General features: G+C 39.3%; 1 protein-coding gene across 1 annotated transcript in view; it reads right to left on the bottom strand.

The window, feature by feature from the left end:
• The window catches only part of pacsin1a (protein kinase C and casein kinase substrate in neurons 1a), a 55,387-nt gene extending 37,267 nt beyond the window's left edge, over window positions 1–18,120 (bottom strand). The window contains exon 1 of the mRNA XM_077217779.1: window positions 17,988–18,120. The gene's annotated coding sequence lies outside the window, so the exon portion shown is untranslated. The remainder of the gene's footprint in view (window positions 1–17,987) is intronic.
• Between the last annotated feature and the right edge of the window lie 3,689 nt (window positions 18,121–21,809).

Raw genomic sequence — 21,809 nt, 5'->3', positions numbered from 1 at the left:
CAGAGACTGCTGCTAAATATATCACACCAGTCTCCCTGCAGCAACTGTGTTCTCATGAATTTACTGAGATGAGCTGTCTGATCCATATCAGACTAGTAGATGTTGAACAGATATTTGTTATGGGCCATTTGATATGTTTTATATATAAGAAAGCACTTGTTTAGAACATAAATGTAAAATGCAAAAGTAATACGTTTTATCAGAAGGAATGTGCATCCATAATTCATGCTCTTACCTTTTGTATGCAAATACATATTGCATTATGAGCAAACGTATCCGTTGCATGCAAAATGAATTTTCTCACAAATTGCATGCATTATCAGTTCAGAAACACACAAGTAACCAAAGAAAACAGGGATAAGAAGTTTCTAATTAATAGAAACAAACTTTATATTAGATTACTTTTGTCCACAGTCACTCACAGCACTGCATTGGGATTCGCAGAGCCTACTTTCACAGTTATTTGACTTTAATAATGCACATATGATTTGAAACATCTGAAAAGGCAGTTAAAACCAACTTTTGATCATAATAGGTTGAATTCTGAAAGGCTGCTTGACTGGATGCATCGCTCCATGCTCTTCTCCATCATTAAAAAGCTCAGATAATGCTCCTCTCCATCATTTGATGAATTATTGCTGCCAAAATTGCTAGGAAAAAAAGTATATTTTAAATAAAAATCTGTTTGCTTCTCAAATAGAGAAAATAGAGCATTGGGTGTGCTCTTTGACACCAATCTTTCATTTGAAAGTCACGTGTCTAGTGTCTGTAAAACCGCATTTTTCCATCTTAAAAATATCTAAATTACGTCATATGCTCTCACTGACAAATGCGGAACAACTAGTTCATGCGTTCATGACATCAAGGCTAGATTATTGTAATGCTCTACTGGGTGGTTGCCCTGCACGCTTAATAAACAAACTACAGCTAGTTCAAAACGCAGCCGCTAGAGTTCTTACCAGAACCAGGAAGTACGACCATATTAGCCCGGTTCTGTCAACACTGCATTGGCTCCCTATTAAACATCGTATACATTTTAAAATATTGCTGATTACTTACAAAGCACTAAATGGTTTAGCTCTGCAGTACTTGAGCGAGCTCTTAACCTATTATAGTCCTTCACGTCTATTGCAATCTCAAAGTTCTGGCCAGTTGATAATACCTAGAATATCTAAATCGACTGCTGGCGGTAGATCCTTTTCCTATTTAGCACCAAAACTTTGGAACAATCTTCCTAACATTGTCCGGGAAGCAGACACAGTCTGTCAGTTCAAAGCTAGACTAAAAACACATCTCTTTGACCTAGCATTCACATAACACTCTATATACTTCTATAATTCAATATTAGGCTGCTTAGATTAGGTCAGCCGGAACTGGGAACACTTCCCTTAAATCCTGATGTACTCGTTACATCATAAGAAGAATGGCATCTACGCTAATTTTAGTGTCTTTATTTATCCCGAGGTTTTCCCGCAGCCTGCCGGATCCAGGCCATTTCCAGATCTGATGAAGGACTTTCGCCTGGACCTGATGACAATGCAGTGCTGAAGTGCCAACTAGCCTCTCCCTATGGAGGATCCCTATACCACTCTACAGATAAAGCGTTGTGGAATTTTGCGGTTCACGTACCTACCCAAAGTGATAAGATAAAATAAAATTCTGCATCAAAATTTATAGACAAGTAGTTTGTTTAGGCATGGTTTGTAAGGAATTACAAACCTGCGCACATATATTCAAACGCACATAATAGAATAAATTCTTAATGCGCATGTGAACGCCATCAGCGTCTATCGCAGGTTCACGTTTAAAGTCTGTTTAGAGAGAACGGTGTCGTCTTAGCGGCCCCTAATTTAATAACAAATGATCATTTAGACGGAAGTGAATCAATCAAAACTAACTTTAGCTGGAAAAAACATTTTTCAAGAGCCACTATAAAACCAAACCAATCTCTGGTACCTTAAATTATATGTTTATCTCTGTAAAGCTGCTTTGAAACAATCTACATTGTTAAAAGCGCTATATAAATGAGGATGACTTGACTTGACTTGACTTGTTAACTGTGGCAGACAAATGAGGCACAATCTATGATAAGCCTAATTAACATAGAAAGGAGGTATGATTGTCTGAAAACATCAGCACAAAATATCAGCACTACACAATCCCAAAACTGTCGCACAAAACACAAGGTAACGTCCAGGCCTGGTCTTCTCTCATCCTTCACTGTTGTGGGAGATACCAATCTCATTATCAATCACGCCACTCATCCTGCTTGCCAGAATTAGGGGTTGTTTACACGACACAGTTTTCAACTAAAACCATTAACTGTTTATGCGTTTGGCCGTTCATTTACGCGACAATGGCGTTTTGTGTGCGTGAAAACACAAAGTTTTGAAAATGTTTCAAAGTGCAAGTTTTTGGAAATGGTCTCCGTTTAAAAAACAAATTTGCAAGTTTGAAGACGATGACGTCATGCACATGCGCATTACATGTTCAGTCTATAGTGTTTCATCGCCATCAATGGCCTGGCAGCAGAATACAGCGTTTCTAGTCGTTTTCGCGGATCCGTGTGAATGGGGATCGTTTTGATAATGGTGTCGTCTTTACGCGGAAAACTCAAAGGAAACACTTCTCCGTTTTAAGCATATCGTTGTCGTGTAAACGTACCCTTAGCTTCAGCTCAAACTAATATAAAATGGTGTGAAAATTAAATCAAACTAAATTCAATTCATTTTTTTCAGACTCTTTAACTGTGTTCTCGAGTAAATAAAAGAGTTTATAGCTCTGTCAAAAATTTTTAACTGAGAAAGCAGGACCGTTCCTATACCTGCCATATTAGAGCACTGCGACATGACTTTTCCCGAGATAAACAAAGAAACTGAAAACAAATGAAAGTATGTAGCAAGTGTTGTCAGTGATATGGTGAGGGAGGAGTGTAAGCATAGGCATTGATTTCGGTGGGGACGGTGGGTACGCGTCCCCACCAGATTTCATCATGAGTCATTTTGTACCCACCACTTTTGAAACATTGAGGCGCCACGGATATACTAATACAAATAAATAAACCATATCCAGTTAACTAGCAGAGCATTCATTTAATTCACTATTAAATAAGAGATCTGGCGGTAAAATGTGGTGTTTTTTAACTCAAGGGTTCGTTGCGCTCGTTGCCGCGGCAATCAGTGTCATGGATACAGGATCGTGCAGTCTTCACTCGGACGCGCTCTTCAATCTATCGCCGTTGTGGAGACTCTCTATTCATTCCGGTGAAATCTCAAAATAAAATGCACACAAACGTGTCCCTGCTTGATATAGACTGTAACCACTGATGAACATATTTAGTTTTGATGAGAAAAAAAAAAACATACCGAGTGCGGATTAGAACCCGTAACCTCTGACATGCTTGGCAAAAGAGAGGCTGCACAGTTTGACAAGTTTCAGTGACGTGCGGTCTGGGTAGGCAAACTAGGCACTACCCTGCCAAAATTGTTTTTTACTGTTTATTCTTGTTTTTTATATATGCAATATGTGTGTTATTCCAACTGTTTAGACGTTATTATGACAAATGTAGCAGTTACGCATAATCAAATAAAAAACAAAATGGTAGAATAAGCAGTGCTTTTACTGTCTACTTGCATTTTTCTTTTACTAGCATTTGTTTACTGTATGTTGCGCATGCGCACTTCGATCCTGTATTCTTCAACATCACTGTGTTATTGTTATTGTATTATACAATATATCAGTTATTATCGGTGCGTGGTCTACTGGTATCAGTCAGTATTCATTTTTTTGAATACTGGCACAGCAGATTTGTGCTTTTTGCCGTACATGTTGAATCAACATGTAGCCTACGGCAAAAAGCACAAATCTGCTGTGCCTTTGGACGTAAATATGTTATGCCAGTAATCGTCTCCGTTACGTATCAGACATGGACCAATTAAAATCGAGATATTACTGGACATTTGCACAGCTAACGTCATTACACCACAGCTAGCCTGCCTAACTGTGCGTTCACACCGCCGCCGGCGTGAGTGTCAAAGTGGCTGGAAGTCATTCATTGTCAATGAGAGCTGGCGGCGAGCTCCGGCGAGAGCGGCGCGTCTTGGACGGTGAGAGCGGCAAGGAGAGTTGAAGTCAGGTCAACTTTATGGTAATAAGCAATGACGCGGTTCGGCGGCAACCGGCGGCAACCAATCGGAATATAGAAGTGCTCCGTTTGAGAGGAGTCCAGAGAACGCAGTCCTGTAAACTTTGGTTCCGACCACATTAGTTCCCAAGCAAAATTGAGGAGGTTGATCATTTGAATTTGATTAGGCGCGCAACACTAGTATTTATAGGCAATATTTTCGCGCTAGAACGCTTGTTTTTCAGCGGGAATGCAAATTATAATAGCAGTTAACCATGAACACAAAAGCCACACCACACAAATGGATGGATGTTATGTACAAATAATCTACCGATTGGTGAGTCAAAAACTATTTTGGGCTTAATATTGAATTGATAAATGTGGTTGAATTAATGCAAGCCATTTGCCTTTATATTCAATTGATCAGTGTGTGATTTTACTTTTGCTGACTGACAAACATAATTGGCCGCTGTGTGCCTGTGCAACAATTAAGGATTAAGAATGGTTGTTGCATTCTAATGCTGGAGTGGGTCTGTGCCTGTGCCGCGCCTGTGTGTGTGTGTGTGTGTGTGTGTGTGTGTGTGTGTGTGTGTGTGTGTGTGTGTGTGTGTGTGAGTGTGTGTGCGTGCGAGAGAGACAGAGAGAGAGAGAGAGAGAGAGAGAGAGAGAGAGAGAGAGAGAGAGAGTACACGATATACATTCCTAATTTGTACATTTCTTGATATGCCGCGCTTGTGCGTAACGTTTACTGTTATTACAAATTATTAGCCTAAACAATAAATCAGGCTTTCAACTCAGTGCCTAGCCTCTTTAAGACATCACCCCACGTCACTGACAAGTTTGTACCCAGCACTTCTGAAAATGCACTTCCGAATGCGTCTCTGTCCCTACCACATTTCAAACCAAACTGACGCCCGTGAGTGTAAGAGAGAGAGAGAGAGAGGCCGATCACCCAGGTGAGCTCTGGCTAAACAGATCAGAGCAGAGACGCCACAGCTAATAACCGAGGAGCTTACAGCATGTAAGAAAAGCATGCAAGGAGTTGCCAGGGAACAGCGCTCCCTCAGATAGGGCTTTCATCAGAAGAAGCCTGATTGGCTGAGCTGTGATTAACCAAGTCATGTGACTGGAGGTTCGAAGGGGTCTGATGTAATGTGGAAGAACAGCCATTAAGAGATAAATCATCAGAAAGAGAGAGACTGTGTGTTTGTGATCCTCTGGCAACACAGTGATCGTCAGAAACATCTATTTTCCTGAATGATTTTGTGATTATAATAAATAGTACATATAAAAAGTAGAAATGATCTAGTCTAGTGGTTGAGCTCCACCTTAAGATGTTCAGTGGTTTATCTCAGCACACACTTGTCACACACACTTGTGACGCCCCCATCAGGCTGTTGGCAAGAGAAAGCGTGACCAAAATCAAGATAGAAAGAAAGAGAAACAGGAGACGGGATGAGAGATTCAAAGCCACTCTCTTTACAGTAGATTATTAATGTGCCAGTAAACTCATTCATTTGTACACTGTAATAGTAAACAAATCGTTTATTCAATTACTTATTAAATCATCTTCATATTGAGACCCTCGAAACCCTGTTACATATGTGAAAGTAAAACAATATTGAGTCTGTATGTGCTAAAACATGAATATTTTGCTTATTCAATTAAAAAAAAGTACTTATACTGTTAAAACAAAAAAATAACTAAGGAAATATTTACTTATATTATCCGTACTATTTACTAATGATCTGTTAATTGTGTTTTTTTAGTGAATATGCAAAAATATTTATTTATCAAAAAATTATATTGTTAGATAGCCATTAAGCCCTAAAATGAGAAAGTATACTTTCAGTCTTTTTATGTACTTAAAATTGCACTTAAGTATACTTGACTTACACTGACAGAAAAGTACTCAATCTTTTTATCGTTAGATGCTTAAATTAAGTATTTTGTTTACTCTTTTGATTGAGTAGCCTATTAAATACTTTTTTCACATAGTTTTACATACTGTCTTATAAACTTTCATTGTTTGGAAATATTGATTTATAAAGAAGAAATCATGCTAATTCTGAGTAAGCCTATCTGAATTTTTGTGTAGGCAATCCACTGGTAGTGTATATATGAATTTCACCTTAATGATTAATTGAAATACTCTCCTCCCATAAATGTTGGGTCTGAACGGGAAACTCCTACAAATGCATAAGCAATAAGATCAACAGCAACAATAACCCTGTCCATGCCTTTTCAGCGCTAATTTTTCACTGCGTGTCTTTAGTAAATCCTGACAGTAGATTTTTTAACACCAAAAAGAGGGTTAAAACAGTTAATACTGTTACTCTAAAAGTATACTTAAAAGTATAATTTTATACACTAAAAGGTGGGACAGTTCAGTCCTAAGTAGTATTGAAACAGTACACTTACAAGTATACTTCTAGTACATTGATTTTAGTATGCTAACTACATAGAAGTATTCTTACTAAAATTAACTTGTATACTTTTTGTTAAGGGTTAACAAAAGACAATACACACACATTAGTTTTAATATAAAAGAGAAAGACATTCCTAATCATTTGCCACACAAAAATACATATAAACAAGAAGCTAGTTTGTAGAACAGATGTTCACTGCGCTCCTGGAGAAACTGTTCCCAGAAGCAGGTGCTGTTCATAAATCTAGCAAACTCATCACTTCTGGTTCGGCATGCTTCAAAAACATTTAAAGTGAAAGTAACTACATATACAATAATATATATCTATACTAATGGACAAACTTGTCATGCATTTAAGCTCATCATAGAACTGAAACTGGACTGGATGACTTATCGGATTAAATCCTTCCATGTATATTGTTACCATTAGCTTACAGACTACCGAACATTAAATGCTACAATGGCATACATAATTCACATCTGTACAACTTTTGCTACAAAGGAAAATGTAGGCCAAAACCTATTGACCTGACTTTTTGGTCATGAAAAACTGCTATCATTACATTTTTGGAGTACAATGGAGAACCATATAAATGGCATTGTATATAAAAGGTTGCCTTTTTGTGCCATGATATCTAAATACCACAGTATAACCATTTGACATCATCATTATCCTGATAGGGCATTTTTGAAAGCATGGGAAGGAAAAGCCACTCACGCCATACCAACAGCACTCCTCACATGAACCGTGCAAGAGACTAAGCTCATTTTAACCAAGCGCTCAGAGCTGGTTAGCATGGTCCAGTTAGCATCTGCTGGGAGACACACTAACTACACTATAACTGTGCTTTCTGACCAAATGAAAACATTTGGAAAATGTTCGCAAGCAACATATACTGTAATAGACAAATCTATTTGTCAGTTTATAATTTAAGGAGGAATCTTAAAAGCATGAAATGGGCTTTGACAGTCTGTCTGCCTTTGACATCAGGCGGCTTATGATCCTCTGAACTGTGTGCTGTCATCTGCATAGTCATGGCTTTTGAGCAAAAGACTCCATTAGCACAGATCAAAACATTCAAATCGTGCACTTTCAGGAGAATCCTGCGCAAGCCGAGAAAGATGAATGGGAATGCTAACTAGCCCAGTCCAGGTATTATAGACCTCTGTTTCTATTTAGCTAAGCTAACAATATTACCTACTTTGACCTAAAAATGTAACTACAAAATGACATTGAATAGAGAGCATACAGTATGCACATGGTTGGCATTATGTATAAACCTTTGACTTATTAGTAAACAATTATTTAAAGTCAATATTTCTAAATATTTCAAATATTGAGCAAAACTGAAAATAGACCAGTAAATGTTTTTCCAAAGCTTAAAACTAATAAGAGGTCTAAACCCTGTGATCGAATGACGTTAGAAACCTACTCATCTCAACTCGATTGACATCGATTATGTGGAAGACACAGAGGTGATGGTGGCATTGATGGACTGTGTTTTGGGACACAAAAAATGATTTATGTTCCCAGGTAAGTGTTTGAGTATGGCTGTTATTGCTTGCCTGTTATTAAACAGTTTATTTAATATAGAGACAGCCACCCTGGAAGAACCTGGAGGCTAAATGTATTGATCAAGGGCTCAATATTGAAAGATTATGTTCCAGTTCCTGGACTAATCCCAAGTTAGACTAGTTTTTACAGGTATTGTAATGATAGTCCACTGCAGGTGAGTGGAAGTAAAGTTAAACATGAACTTGAGCAGACTCAAACTTGACCAGACGTGAACATTAGTGATGGTTTTGAAACACTACTTCATGAAGCTTCGAAACCTTCACAAATCTTTTGTTTCCATTCAGTGGTTCAGAGCATGTATCAAGCTGCCAAAGTTTTGTTACGAGGCTTTGTTACGTCATAAATGTTTAAAAACGTTTCGAGATTTCAAAGGTTCACCACTTTTGGGCGATGATCTCTGTGAACCCATGAATCATGGGGATTTACTGAGATCGCCCCTTAACGGGGAACCATTGAACAAGTGTCTATGGGTTTTACATGATCTCTGATCAGTTTTATACATTTGTACACGTTTTCATAAGACGTTGGTATGATTAAAAGGAATACTAGTAGTGAATAGTCTCTTATTCGCATGTTTAGCTGAGCCATCAATGGAACAAACAAAACAAGCCTTGGAAATTGATAAAAGAACACATATTACACATACACAACATTAAATCTTATTAGATAACTAGTTAATTGCATTTGATCGAGTTTACTTACAATAAAACATTTGCAATGTGTTTGTAGAAGGTGTTTTAATACAGGTTTCACATGAGTTTTTGTTGCATTTCCACCGTTTTGACCAGTAGGGGTCAGCAGCGTGTGGCGTTTCGAACGCTTCGAAACTGAATCATTTCTCTAAGCAATTGGTTCAATTGATTCGAAACTCTTTGTTTCTCCCATCACTATTTCACATGAACCATGAAACCAACAGTGCGTTGCATTTAACAATACACAACAGGCAAACATGAGGGCTTAAACACATGGACATGGGGAAATGCATGACAACAACAACCAATGACAAAGTGGAACTGATGAACATGAACCAATGAAAAGACAGAAATGATAAGATAACAAGCCAATGAACCAACAAGAACATGACACATGCATGAACAAGCAGGAAACAGAGGTCACATGACTGGAATCACATGACTAAATCACGTGAAGAAAACGTAATCACATGAAACAAGCAACATGAACAAACACCAAAACAGACACCACAGGTATGTACATGAGTTTATGGGTTTAGCAATATAAACTACAACCCAAAAATATCCGGTCTTCATAATATAATGTCTTCAGCTCTCCAGCACTGCATATCTAAGGGTGTGTTCACACTTGTAGTTCGGTTCGCTTGGTTCATTTGGTCCGAGTCCCGCTTAGCGCTTCGCATTTGCATTTTTAGTTTCGAACCTAAGGATATCAAACCTAAAGGCACAGGGATACTTTATGTTCACAAGTCCGCTTATATTACATATATTTCACAACAGAACTTACCGTAGACCGAGCTGTGTTCTGGGCTAAAAGCGCTCGTTGTATGTGTGTAGCTACATATGATGGTATTGACCAGCTGAGAACTCACGAAGAGCTTATAAAATGTGTAAAGGAGTCAAAACAGCGTCAGGAATCCCTCCGTCACACACAAATGAAGATCTGCTGTGAGGAGACGCGGTTCTGATCCTGTACTGAACTGTGTTTGGCAACATCACGACAATGACAAGAAAAAATTGAGCAGCCTGTGCTTCTTAGGGTCGCATCTTATGACATCATGTCCTGTTTTTGGCATGTCTTTGGTCAGTGTTGCATTCATATTTCATTCGCACCAGAGTTTGTTTGGAAGTGGACTGAGACTCATCTTTTCAGCGTCTCGGTCCGCTTGTTTGGTGGCACCAGGGTTCAGACGGCAGCTCCACACTTATTCAAATGAACCGCACTAACAGAGCAATCGCTCCAGAGTTCGTTTTAATCTAAACAAACATGACAAGTGTGAACACAGCCTAAGATGATGCAGGTGAGAAACAACAGTATTATCAGATTTATGCCACTTGCATTGTTATAAATAACAGTGTCCACTTGCTTTTATTTCTATTAGCATCTGGACGACCTGATTAGTATAAGGGTGGTTCGTAAGTAGAACTCAAAGAGAACAGGCACAGAAAATCTTATGAGTGAATCGGCAGTGCTTTCCTACTGCACATTGGACTCCTGGTGATGCTGAAGTCATGCTAGAATGGACATTCTTGACATGCAAAGAAAAAGAGAATAGAGTGGTGTTGTCTAGTTGTTGTTAACAGTGGTTTGATCTTCAATTGAGAATGAAATCACATGACTTCTGACAACGAATGCCCATTCACTTCACTGAGGCAACTACTGTGTGTCTATGCAGGTCTCTATGTAATTTAGAGAAATCCCATAATCTTTTATTTAACCCAAAACAATTGCTTGTTCAAGATAGATTAATTAATTTCCTCATCACATGCTGCTACAATATTAGACCTACGTACTGATAAAACGTATAATATGCTGTAAGTTGCTTTAGTCAAAGGCATCTGCCGAATGCATAAATACTTCAGTCACTGAAGATTATTTAAAACTGCCTCGGGTATATTTTTGAATCTATTCAATTCACAGTCAGACTCAACTTTCTAAGACAAGCAACTGAAATGCTCAACAAAGAGAACTATTTCATTTATTACATATAATAATTGCCCAAAAATTGACTAAGAACAGGAAGAATGTCATGTCTGCACAAAAATGTATTCACCATTTATCTTTCCAAAAGCACTGCTTTATCCTTTATGCAGAATGTAAGTTAATTGCTATCATCCACTTGTCCAAGAGTGTGTGTAACATGGAAACTCATCATTTTGGTTCATTGACTACGTTTACATGCAGCCAATAACCCGTTCAAAACCGGGATATTAGCAATAACCCGGTCACGCACGGCCATGTAAACACCGGCAAAAACCTGAATATGCTCATATCCCGGATTTTAAAAACCCGGATATGATACCTGGGGTGCCCCTTCTCTAACCTGAATTTTTGGTCATGTAAACGCGTATCGGCATATCCCCAATAGTGATTTGTGTTCTGCGCTTGTTCTATTCGCAAGGAATCTTGGTCTTTTGAGTAGAGGAACTTCTTGGCGCATACAGAAACCCGCGTGCAGTATACCGGTAAACATGGCGAGACGCAGCACAGCATACTTTTGGAGCGAGGTCAGTACCAGCACCAAAGCGCAAACAAAGGCGATCGCTATCTGCCCCGAACTATTCATTATCCGCGTGCTGCTGCTGCTGTTGTTGTCTTTGGATACAGGAAGAAGAATCGGAAATGACGCATATTGTGTCTTAAGGTTGTCCGTACGTCCAGACGCTAACCGCGCGTCGCCGTTTACATCGGGATATTGCAATTCCATGTATACAGGAGAAACTATCTCTGCTCATGTAAATGGGTTATTCCTAATGTTTCAGAAACCCGAATAGTGACCTTAACCCGACCACAACCCGAACATTGGCTGCATGTAAACGTAGTCACTGTCTTTCAATGCATCCATGGTTTGTGTTGTGGAAACATCAATTTTACTTAAAATGGCTGTCGACTCCACCAATGGGTTGTGAATTTCACCCCATCCCCTTTAATGACAAATGTAACCAACCATAGACTTGATCCATAGACCTATCATTGTTGTAGACGACTAACTATTTTGCAGAGTACTCTGTTGAATCTGTATATCTGTTAGTTTCCTTTGCTCTCTGTGGAGCATTTACAGCATCTGTAGCTGAAGCAGCAGTTCCCCATTTAAAACAGTTTTCAGCAGATCTAGCTGCTTTTTAATGAGCTTGCTCTGTTGAACAATGTTCCCAAGCATAATTTCAGACTATGTTAGAAACAGGATGAGTTTGTGACCTCTCTGACATTTATGTTGGCTCTGTAGCCCACTTCTTTCTTGAACAATACAGATGACACTGTAAATATTTATCACAATAAATAACAAAACCTAAACTGACCCTCGGGAAAAGGTTTGCGAAGACACTAGTCACCGTCCACTACTACCACTGCTTGGGTCTGTTCTGGAGTTCTGATAGGTAGAATACTGTTGAACACAATGTAGAAATAAAGAATGTCATTTATATTGTGCCACCAGATTTGTCCAGGTGGAAATTGCCTCTGTGAAGCATAAAGGCTTGTTCAGAATTATCCAAACTAATCCGTGCATGGAAGACACATTGCAATTGGTTTAGATTGCAAGGGGACTTTGTCTGTGTGTGTGGAGCTCCTTCCACTCTCTTGGTGGTTTATCCCGATCCAATGTGCTCATGTTAGATCAGTGTAGTTTGAACATGTTTCTGGACCTCTCAAATGTCTTCATGTAGCATGACGAGAGAGAAACTTGTCCTTGAGGTATGTAGGTCAAGGATGCCTAATGAGGTCCTCCATCTTTGGCTCCACATTATTCAAAGTCTGGGAAACCTTCTTAAGTTACTATATTGAGAGTAGAGAGGGAGATATATTGAGGTATTGACTTTATAAAATCCAACTGCACATACTTCATAATAAACACAGGTAAATGCTGCATCGTTTCTCTATCTAAACCTACCTTTTCAGTAACCCCATCCCACCCCACAAGATTAGGTCTTAAATGATTAATCCGATTTGTTGACTTGTGAAGTCTGTAACCAATTAATTAAGTCATTAATTAGACATTGAGCAGTCATTAATATGTGTTACTGCATTCAAAGCTATATCTATTTAAGCCATTGATTTTATTGTCTCTGGCAAAAAATAAATAAATCATTACAGTGCTAAGTGACCTTTGCCGAGAGTTGAGCAAACTTTAGTTCAGGCTTGTTAGCTCTGAGTAACTCTTCTGCAAAATGGGCATTTCTACAGCAATGATGCTTGTTTTGCACATTTTTTAAGGTAATTGGTAATTGTATGTATAATCAATCACATATTAGATAATCTTGGAACAATTCAAATGATAAATGTCTTACCTTTTTTTGTGTGGCTACAACAAGATGCAAAAAAATATTTTGCTTTTAATCTTTGTATTAAAAGATCAGACTCCTGTGTACAACATGGACAATTTTATTTTTATAGAGCCACAAAAGGGAAATCTCTTCTTATTTATCTTGTATTTTAAACTAAATAATATACAATATAATGAACAGAAGCATCTGTTTCAGCATTCAGTTAACAGGTGCTGTTATATCCATTCCAGGTTGTGATGTTTCTGATCTTCTAATTAAAATTTTTATTTTATACACAGTCATATAACATTATAATAATAGATATTAAGCCTATCATACCAAAGAACTTCCATTGTAAATAAATAAATGACTGTTGCCTTAACTGAACTTGTATTTGATTGCTGCGTCCTACAGTGAACATTCTGTGATCACATGGAGCTTTTTATGCGTTCAGCGCCGCTGACTTTGTAAAGGTGTTGCTGAGCAAACTAATACTATAAAAGCCAAGACTAACATGTCCATTTAATTAATGTAACTGATAATTTATAAAGCATACTTCGCAAGTGCCATTCAGCAGACATTTCAGAGGCTTTGTGTGGTACTACAACTCTAAGAGCACAGCTAGAATCCTAGTCTTTTATCTACATGACACAAGACCATTGCCAGACGCAATTCCTTATTTAAGATTCATCCTGTGAATTAAAGAGCGATTTCCTCTTGGTAGAAAGCCTGGGTGAGGCAATGTAAGGGCTATAAGTGATCTAGAATGAAGTCTGGCACTGAAGACTGTTGCATACATGTTCTATACAGTATGTGCAACAGAAACACAATGAAAACTTTGTTTCTCAAACAAATATTGCATGGTTAGCGGAAAATCTTCATTGCCTATTCATTGAATTTCCTTTTTTGAGTCCCATGGAAGAAATTGATAAACTTAATGGTGACACTCAATAATCATGCCGTAAAGGTGCAACAAACACAACATCTGTGAAAACAGCTCAGTAAATAGCAGCACAGTAGTTTGCATGAGTCATCCATGCTGCAGTGCATGCTGGGAACCAGTCCTGCCACTGAAGAAGAGGAACTGACAGCTGCCAAAGGATGTTCTCGACTCTCACGAGACGTGAATGTAGCTGGTGTAAAAATGGAAACAGTCTCACCTTCTCCACCCAAGAAGTCATCTGAATCTGTGACAACTAAAGTTACTTAGAATATAATGAATAGGCCTATTCATGTAGAAAACAACATTAACAAATGTGTCAAATATATATATATATATAACAGGCATACTGTCCAAGCATTTATTCTTTAACTGTATTCTTTGGTTGTGTTATTTAGCAGGTGTTTTTTCCCAAGTGTTACCCAGATCCGGGCCACATCTGGTACATGAGAATTCCACCTGTACCAGATGTGGGCCGACACTATGTTGCTGTCTGGGTTGGCATGTTTGGTTTGATTAAAACAAACCCTGGTGCGACTGAAACAAAGCCGAGCGCTGCCTGGTGCGCACCAATCAAGCGAGTTGCTGAAAAGATGGGACTCGGTCCACTTCCAAACGAACTCTGGTGCGGTTCGAATGAAATATGAATTCAACATGGACAAAATACATCTAAGGTTGTTTTTACACTGAGCACGTTTGCTGCGGTCCGATTCCCGGCGCCCCTGCAGCGTTGGTCTGGTTTCACACTCTTCCTGTGAACAACTGCACACCCGAGTCCAGGTTGCTTTCACATTCACGTGAAATCGTGGCACCGTTCGAGTGCCACCGAACTCCTCCTTCAGGTAGACTCGGGTTCGGTACCCCGGCACACTCCCAGGTCCGCATGACCGTTTTCACATGACCAATTTTTCATGCGAACCGTGCCCCGTTCCGGACTAAACTTACGGAGGTATTCCTGACGCTGTTTTGACTCTTTTACACATTATATAAGCTGTTCATGAGTTCTCAGCTGGTCAAAATAGCATCAACTGTAGCTACACACATACTACGAGCACTCTTATCCAAAAACACAGCACTGGTTTGGATGTTCGGTGAGAATATAACCCAACCAATCAGGTTGTGAACATCCCTATGCCTTTAGATTCGGTCTCTTTAGTTTTGATACTAAAAATGCCAATGTGAACGCTAAGTGGACCAGTACAATTTTTTTTCGGTCCGGACCAATCGAACCGATCAACAAGTGTGAACTCACCCTAAATCTAATATTCATAAGTGACCAAGCAGAAAATGGAAAGGGGTTTATTTTTTCAGTCTAAGAAGTGTGTGGTGCTCACAAACTATACATGGAGAGAAGCTGTTTGATGAACATTCAGACTTCCAAAAGTGTTTTTTAACAAGATCCCAAATCATTTCAGTCTGATCATTACATCAACATATTATTATGTAAAGCAGCTTCACAAAGAGGCTAATATTGAAGGAATGATTGAAGCAGCAGGGTTCGGGTGTATGACTACAAATGAACTTGATCTAACTGAACTATGATCTAAGGACAGACTGAATCTGACAGACAACTGCTTCATTAACTGCTGTAGAAACACACACATATTACAAGGAATGACGCTGATGGTGAACGCCTAAGAAGACGACGCTATGTAGTGTTTGAGGGGAGAAAGGAAGGAAACTTCAGTCTGTACTGCTTGTTCGGTTGCTACAATGGTTGTCTACATATAGCAGACAGGAGCGTTATGAAGGTAAGCTTCCTTCTCTTCTAGATAGTGTGGTTTAATGGTTAAATCTCGCAGCCGATGAGCCATTTCGCCCTTGAGTGAGACACATAACCCCGGGTTACTCCAGAGGGACTGAAGCTGAGAGTTCATGGCGTTCATGAAAGTCATGGAAAAACACCCTGATGGAGCCGTGATAAATGAAGATTAAATAATTGCATATATTTCCTCCATCTCTTCTTTTTCTTCTTCAATTAGGCTTTTGAAATAAATCTATAAAATGCTCGGATGGTCTCGGATTGACATATTGAAAGCTTTACACTCTTCATTAGCTTGAAGCTTCAACATACCAACATTCATTAGTCTAAAAGATCAAATCCATTCAGTCGCTGTTGGTTGCATGGTCGAGATTCATCTACCCAAATTATGGCTCAGTTGTCATCAGCTCCATATTCAGTCAAATAATCATCTTCCAACAGAACACAAACACAGTTCAACTCTAGATGGGAAATGCTTATTTCCTCTCTGTTGTGTTTTGTGGAATATCCATTTTAATACAAAAAAAATGATATAATGCACTAACCTGATGCGTCTCATTCTGCCACACTGAACTTTTGCAATGTGTGAGAAAATTCAACAAACCTGTGTTTGAAAACATTATTTTTGTTTCTTTTAATGTTTAAAACCAGAACACTCATTTTGGCTGGTGAGAACGCTAGAAAGATGTTGATTTTTACAACATTCATGAAAATATGAATGGAAACACTAGCAAAAAAGGCATTTCTAAACTCTTAACAGGACACATCTTGTTTCAGCACCGCGGACAGCGACCAACACACAGCCAACACCCAGAACTATAAGAAACAATTCAATAGACACAGCCAAACAAATGGATATTTACCCAGGCAAAGTCATAACACTGCAAGAAATCTCCAAGTATGTAGGCTAGTAAATATGACTGAGCAACATAAATTAACTTGAAGAAAAAGAAGATTAAGGGACTACTGTTTTTTTTAACCTCAACAATATCATACAACATATTTAAATGAACCGATGATATTTTGTTTTAAAAAATAGCCAGTGACTGAGCCATGGTCGCTTTATCAAAATGCTATGTGTATGATATTAAAATACATTGCCTGATTGACCATAAGTGGTCATCTGAAAGAATGAAGCAGTATGATTGGCTACCAATTTATTTATTTTTTTAGGCTACCAAAATGATCTGTATAAACATGCAATGGATGATGACGCAAGGGCACGTCAAAGGCCATCAAGATCTCCTGTAGATTTGCAGGAGGTTCTTCTGATCGATACACACAAGAAGCTTTTGCCAATATATAGTAAGTCAAGTGTATTAGACCGAAGACCGTCGGTTAAGGACGTGCCGATCTAAAACATCTATTATCACAACCTATAATCAAAATAAATGCAAAATAAAAACACAAATTCATATCTCTTACTGTGAGGTAAATATCGTTGATTATGTCATGGCTCGGGCTTTTCTTCGTCGATGACTGTCAAGTGTTCAGTGTTGTTGTTGTTGCTAGCTGTTACGTAACGACCAGTTGAGATGCCTTCCTTGAATCGCGTTGTTTTCCGACAGGATTTACAGCAAACGTGCCCGATGACTCAATGATTTTCATCGAATTTTGAACGAAATAATCCCAAGCAGAATGATATTTCTATATTTCTGGTGATATTTGTTTTATCACCCCTCTCCATCTGCCTAAAACCAGCAGTGCTCTTGAAGAAAACCATCAATATCATAGGTGATATTTCATGTTTGATGTTCATAACGTTAGAAATAAGCGATCCTGATTATCAACATGGCCCTGCTCTGATTTTTCTTTGGCTACACATGATTTGTGCTGTAGGCTATTCAAAGTGACCTTTCTTTTTTGTGAAATCCCCGATATTTCATTCACTACATTTTATTTTAAACAAGCCTATTTACTCGATGGATGGATAGCTTGAATTTAATATTTTAACTAGTAAGGTCAGTAAAGCCATAACGACGCGCTTTGATTTTCTTCGCATGGGCATGTCGGTATTTAACATGATTTCGTGTCATGATGTGCACAAATACACCGCAAACAACCACGAAAAATATTTAATGTACAAAAAGGAAGAGAGGTCTGAACAGAGGCAACACTTCAACACAGAGCAACACCCAGTTAAAATATGCACCACACAATAATATTCACCATGCCGTAACATGAAAATAAGATTGTTTCCTACCGAAATGAATGCCGTGCGTGCGGTTTCCTCGCTCGCTCGCTCGCAGTGATGGAAGGTGACCCCGCGCGCGCGTGTCCCTCCGCATCCACCGGATCACGATGTGCGCAACGCGCTCGCGCACTCTCCGCACGCCGGTGGGGGATGGTCCAACCGGGGCTGTCAATCACCGGGAACAGGGAACCATCGCGATCCACGACGCTTTTTGTCCAAGGATGAAAGAAATATACGCGCCTGCTGCTTATTTCTACAATCCTGTCCATATTTGGGAAGAAATGTATGATTTTTGAATTGTTTTGTTTCCTCTAGGCTATATCACGGTGATAAACTATTCATGTTTTATCTGTTTATGCCTTATTTCTTTTTGCTGTCAAAAAAATATTAGGCCTACAATATTATTTTTAGATAACAGTAGACTATTATACTTTCACCTTCAGATGCATCTTCCTCTTCTGGAGGCTTCATTTCAGTCTGATACTAACCGAGGGAATACAACAGCAGAGGCCTTTGTCAAGTCACCTTTATGTATAGCGCTTTTTTACAATACAGATTGTTTCAAAGCAGCTTTACAGTAATAACAGGAAAATAATGCAACACTTTGAGTGTTTGGCTATAGTGATGCACCCATGCCCCTCAGGTTGGCCAAACTTTGAACAGTTATATAATCTTTGCTCAGAGGATATAAATATTATGTAAAACACATTAGTACAAAGTACTTTTTCATCACATGGCATCTTTCTTAAGTATTAAATTAATCTTCACCACCTGATTCACAAATGGCTGTGTGGGAGTATCGCCAGGTGACGCATTGAGTATTTCTCTATAACTGAAGCTGTTGTTACAATTCACAGCGTTTATTGTTCTCTACACACACACTGTATTTAAACCCTGATAGCACACGTACATCACAGACGTCTATATGAAGTCTGCATTTACATCTGCAATGTCTCCAAGACGTTTCCTGATAGATTTAGAAAATGTCTAAATGTTTATGATATAGAATGTATGTAAAACTGCATTTTCTAAGATGCGCATCAGATGTTTCCGGATCAAGCGCTCTTTAGCAGATATCTTAAAGACGTACCCTGTGCTAAAATTTAAAGTCGGCATGAAATGGAAGTTGCGATAGTCTTTTCTTCCTTGTTATGACGTATATACGAGTCAAACGACTTCTCTAATAAGAATGAATGTAAGGCGGGATTTGATTTTGTCCGTGGGGAATTGATTAGATGGTTGTGGTTTGCTATTGGCTGATCTCATGTGAGTGACAGGTTGCCCCGCCCTCGTCATCAGAGAAGCGTTCACTTTTGAACAGTTCGCTCACAAAACGTTTGCGTTCCCCAGAGAAACTTTGCGTTTGCTCACAAAAATCTATGCGTTTGCTCGCAAAAACTTTTTGCATTTCCCAGAGAAACTGCATTTCACTCGCATAACACAAAGCTACTCGGGGGAACGCAAAACATTTACGAACATTTAATTTTGGATTAGTTGGAATAGTCCAAGTGACTAAAATGGCTCAATCTTAAGTTTATCAAGCGACGAGAATACTTTTTGTGCGCAAAAATAACAACTTTATTTCAACCATTCATTTCCTTCTCTGTGTGGCTCGAGTGAGTTCACGTAGTGTAACAGCGTAAGCATCCGTTGTTGTACGTCACACGCATCACACACATGACCAGCGTCGGCCAATAGTGAGCCTACGTGTGATGTACAACACAGAAACACTTACGCTATTACACTAATGAACTGACTCGAGGCCAACAGAGAAGGAAATGAATAGTTGAAATAAAGTCGTTATTTTTGTTTGGTTTTGCGCACAGAAAGTATTCTCGTCGCTTGATAAACTTAAGATTGAGCCACTGTAGTCACTTGGACTATTTTAACGATGTCTTTAATAACTTTTCGGGGCTGGCAAGTTTCAATCCCTTAGAAGCCTATGGAGGAGTGATCCAGCTCTCAGATTTAATCACAAATATCTTAATTCGTGTTCCGAAGATGAACGAAGATCTTACGGGGTTGGAACAACACGAGGGCGAGTAAATACTGACAGAATTTACATTTTTTCATTCTCAAAACTGAGAAATATCCCATGATTTACTCTCCCTCAAGCCACCCTAGGTGTATATGACGAATACAATCAGAGTTATATTAAAAAAATATCCTGACTCTTCCAAGCTTTATAATAGGAGTGAATGGAGGACGAGATTTTGAAACCCAAAAAGTGCATCCATCCATCAATCATAAAAGTAATCCATACGACTCCAGGGGGTTAATAAAGACCTTCTGAAGCGAAGCTTATTTGTTAGAACAAATATCCATATTCATAACTTTATATTATAATCACTGTCTTTGTGAAGACAAGTCATTTCAGGTGAGAACTGTTTGCCCGTTCCATCAGATTTGGCGCTTGAGGATCTGCTGTTGGATCTGAAGTGTGTTCATAGGGACAGTGACTATTAAACCAAGTGCTTTCCATTCTTCAACCTGTGTCTCTAAAATGCTGGTCGTCACTGACCAGTTACGCTCATTCTTGCATTTAACCAACACGTTGCGAGCTGTAGCATCACTGCCTGTCCAACATGCAGGAATCAGGTTTGCTGACGAGCCACTTCATGCCTTTATTCTAAGCTCTCCCTCATAGTTCAGCTCAACGCTCTTCCACTACAGAAGATCCACCATCCGTTTCGCCTCGATATAAATGTCCACATTTCCTCTCCTCTACCTAGGGAACGTGCTTTTGAGAGTTGGATACTCACATACATGGTTTAGGTCTTGACAGCCACACTAGCAGCTGTTTTCGGTACAGAGCTGATGCCTTCAAAGAGGCTCTCATCTCCTGTTTATCTTTCAGATCCTAAACTAAACTAAGGTCTCCTGTGCTGAATATTTATCCATGACTCCTGTGGCCCAACATTGCTATTCTTCTCTACATTGGCTTAGAAGAAATGCCATTTCAAGTAGCTACACTTACCGTCTGTGTAGGGTAGACTGAGTATATCTGGGTCATGTGTACAGTAGTAACACCTTAAATAACTTGTGTGCACAGGAAGCCTGAGCCGTATGTGTTCTCTGTGATCGATCATGGGAAATTTTGAAAGACGTGCGTCCATCAGCTCCTAAGATATCGGCAAAAGTTTTTTCCAAGGTAAGATTTTCACTTCACCATGTCCCTTCCACAATAAATTGTTAATTATCCTTTCATGACTGTTAAACTTAACTTATACCAATGCAAACACTATTCTGTGCTCTAAAAACTGACATATGTCATGACATTGTGCAAGGTCACTGAACAATCGAGAGAAATGTGCGAGTAGGTCAGCGGGTGTACGGTTGCAGGGGCACAGATGGCACTAGGGACGGGGGGACATGACCCCCCCCAGATTCATAGTGACCCGGTCCGCCCTCATTATCCCTACGAAAGGCGACAAAAATCAGTAAAACAGAGGATTAACCAGTGTTTTCGCAATGTACATTAGCCAAAGTAGTGTCCCGGCCCGCCGCTGCTTCAGAATCGGGTCGGGGCAGACGCAGGCTGACACACAATAATAATCTACACCGGTCACCATTACTTTGTTTGTACCCCCGTTCTCACTACACGCTGTTCTGTGGTATATACACACACGATGCCATCATGCCACCGACGTTTACACACTCTCCCTCTGTGTGTGTGTGTGTGTGCTACGACTCCTGAGTGACGTCGCCGGGGTCCTATGAGGGGCTGGTAGCTGCGTCAATCGTGCCTGTAGGAGCGGACCGGTAACCATAGTGATCATATACCATCCATGACTGAGCTGAGTCGGTGATTTTCTGAACTGAAAAAAATTA

Source organism: Siphateles boraxobius, unplaced genomic scaffold, assembly GCF_051911475.1.
Source record: "Siphateles boraxobius isolate OS27281-9 unplaced genomic scaffold, OSU_SipBor_1 76, whole genome shotgun sequence".
In the NCBI taxonomy this organism is placed as follows: domain Eukaryota; kingdom Metazoa; phylum Chordata; class Actinopteri; order Cypriniformes; family Leuciscidae; genus Siphateles; species Siphateles boraxobius.
This window is presented reverse-complemented; position numbering and strand designations above follow the sequence as displayed.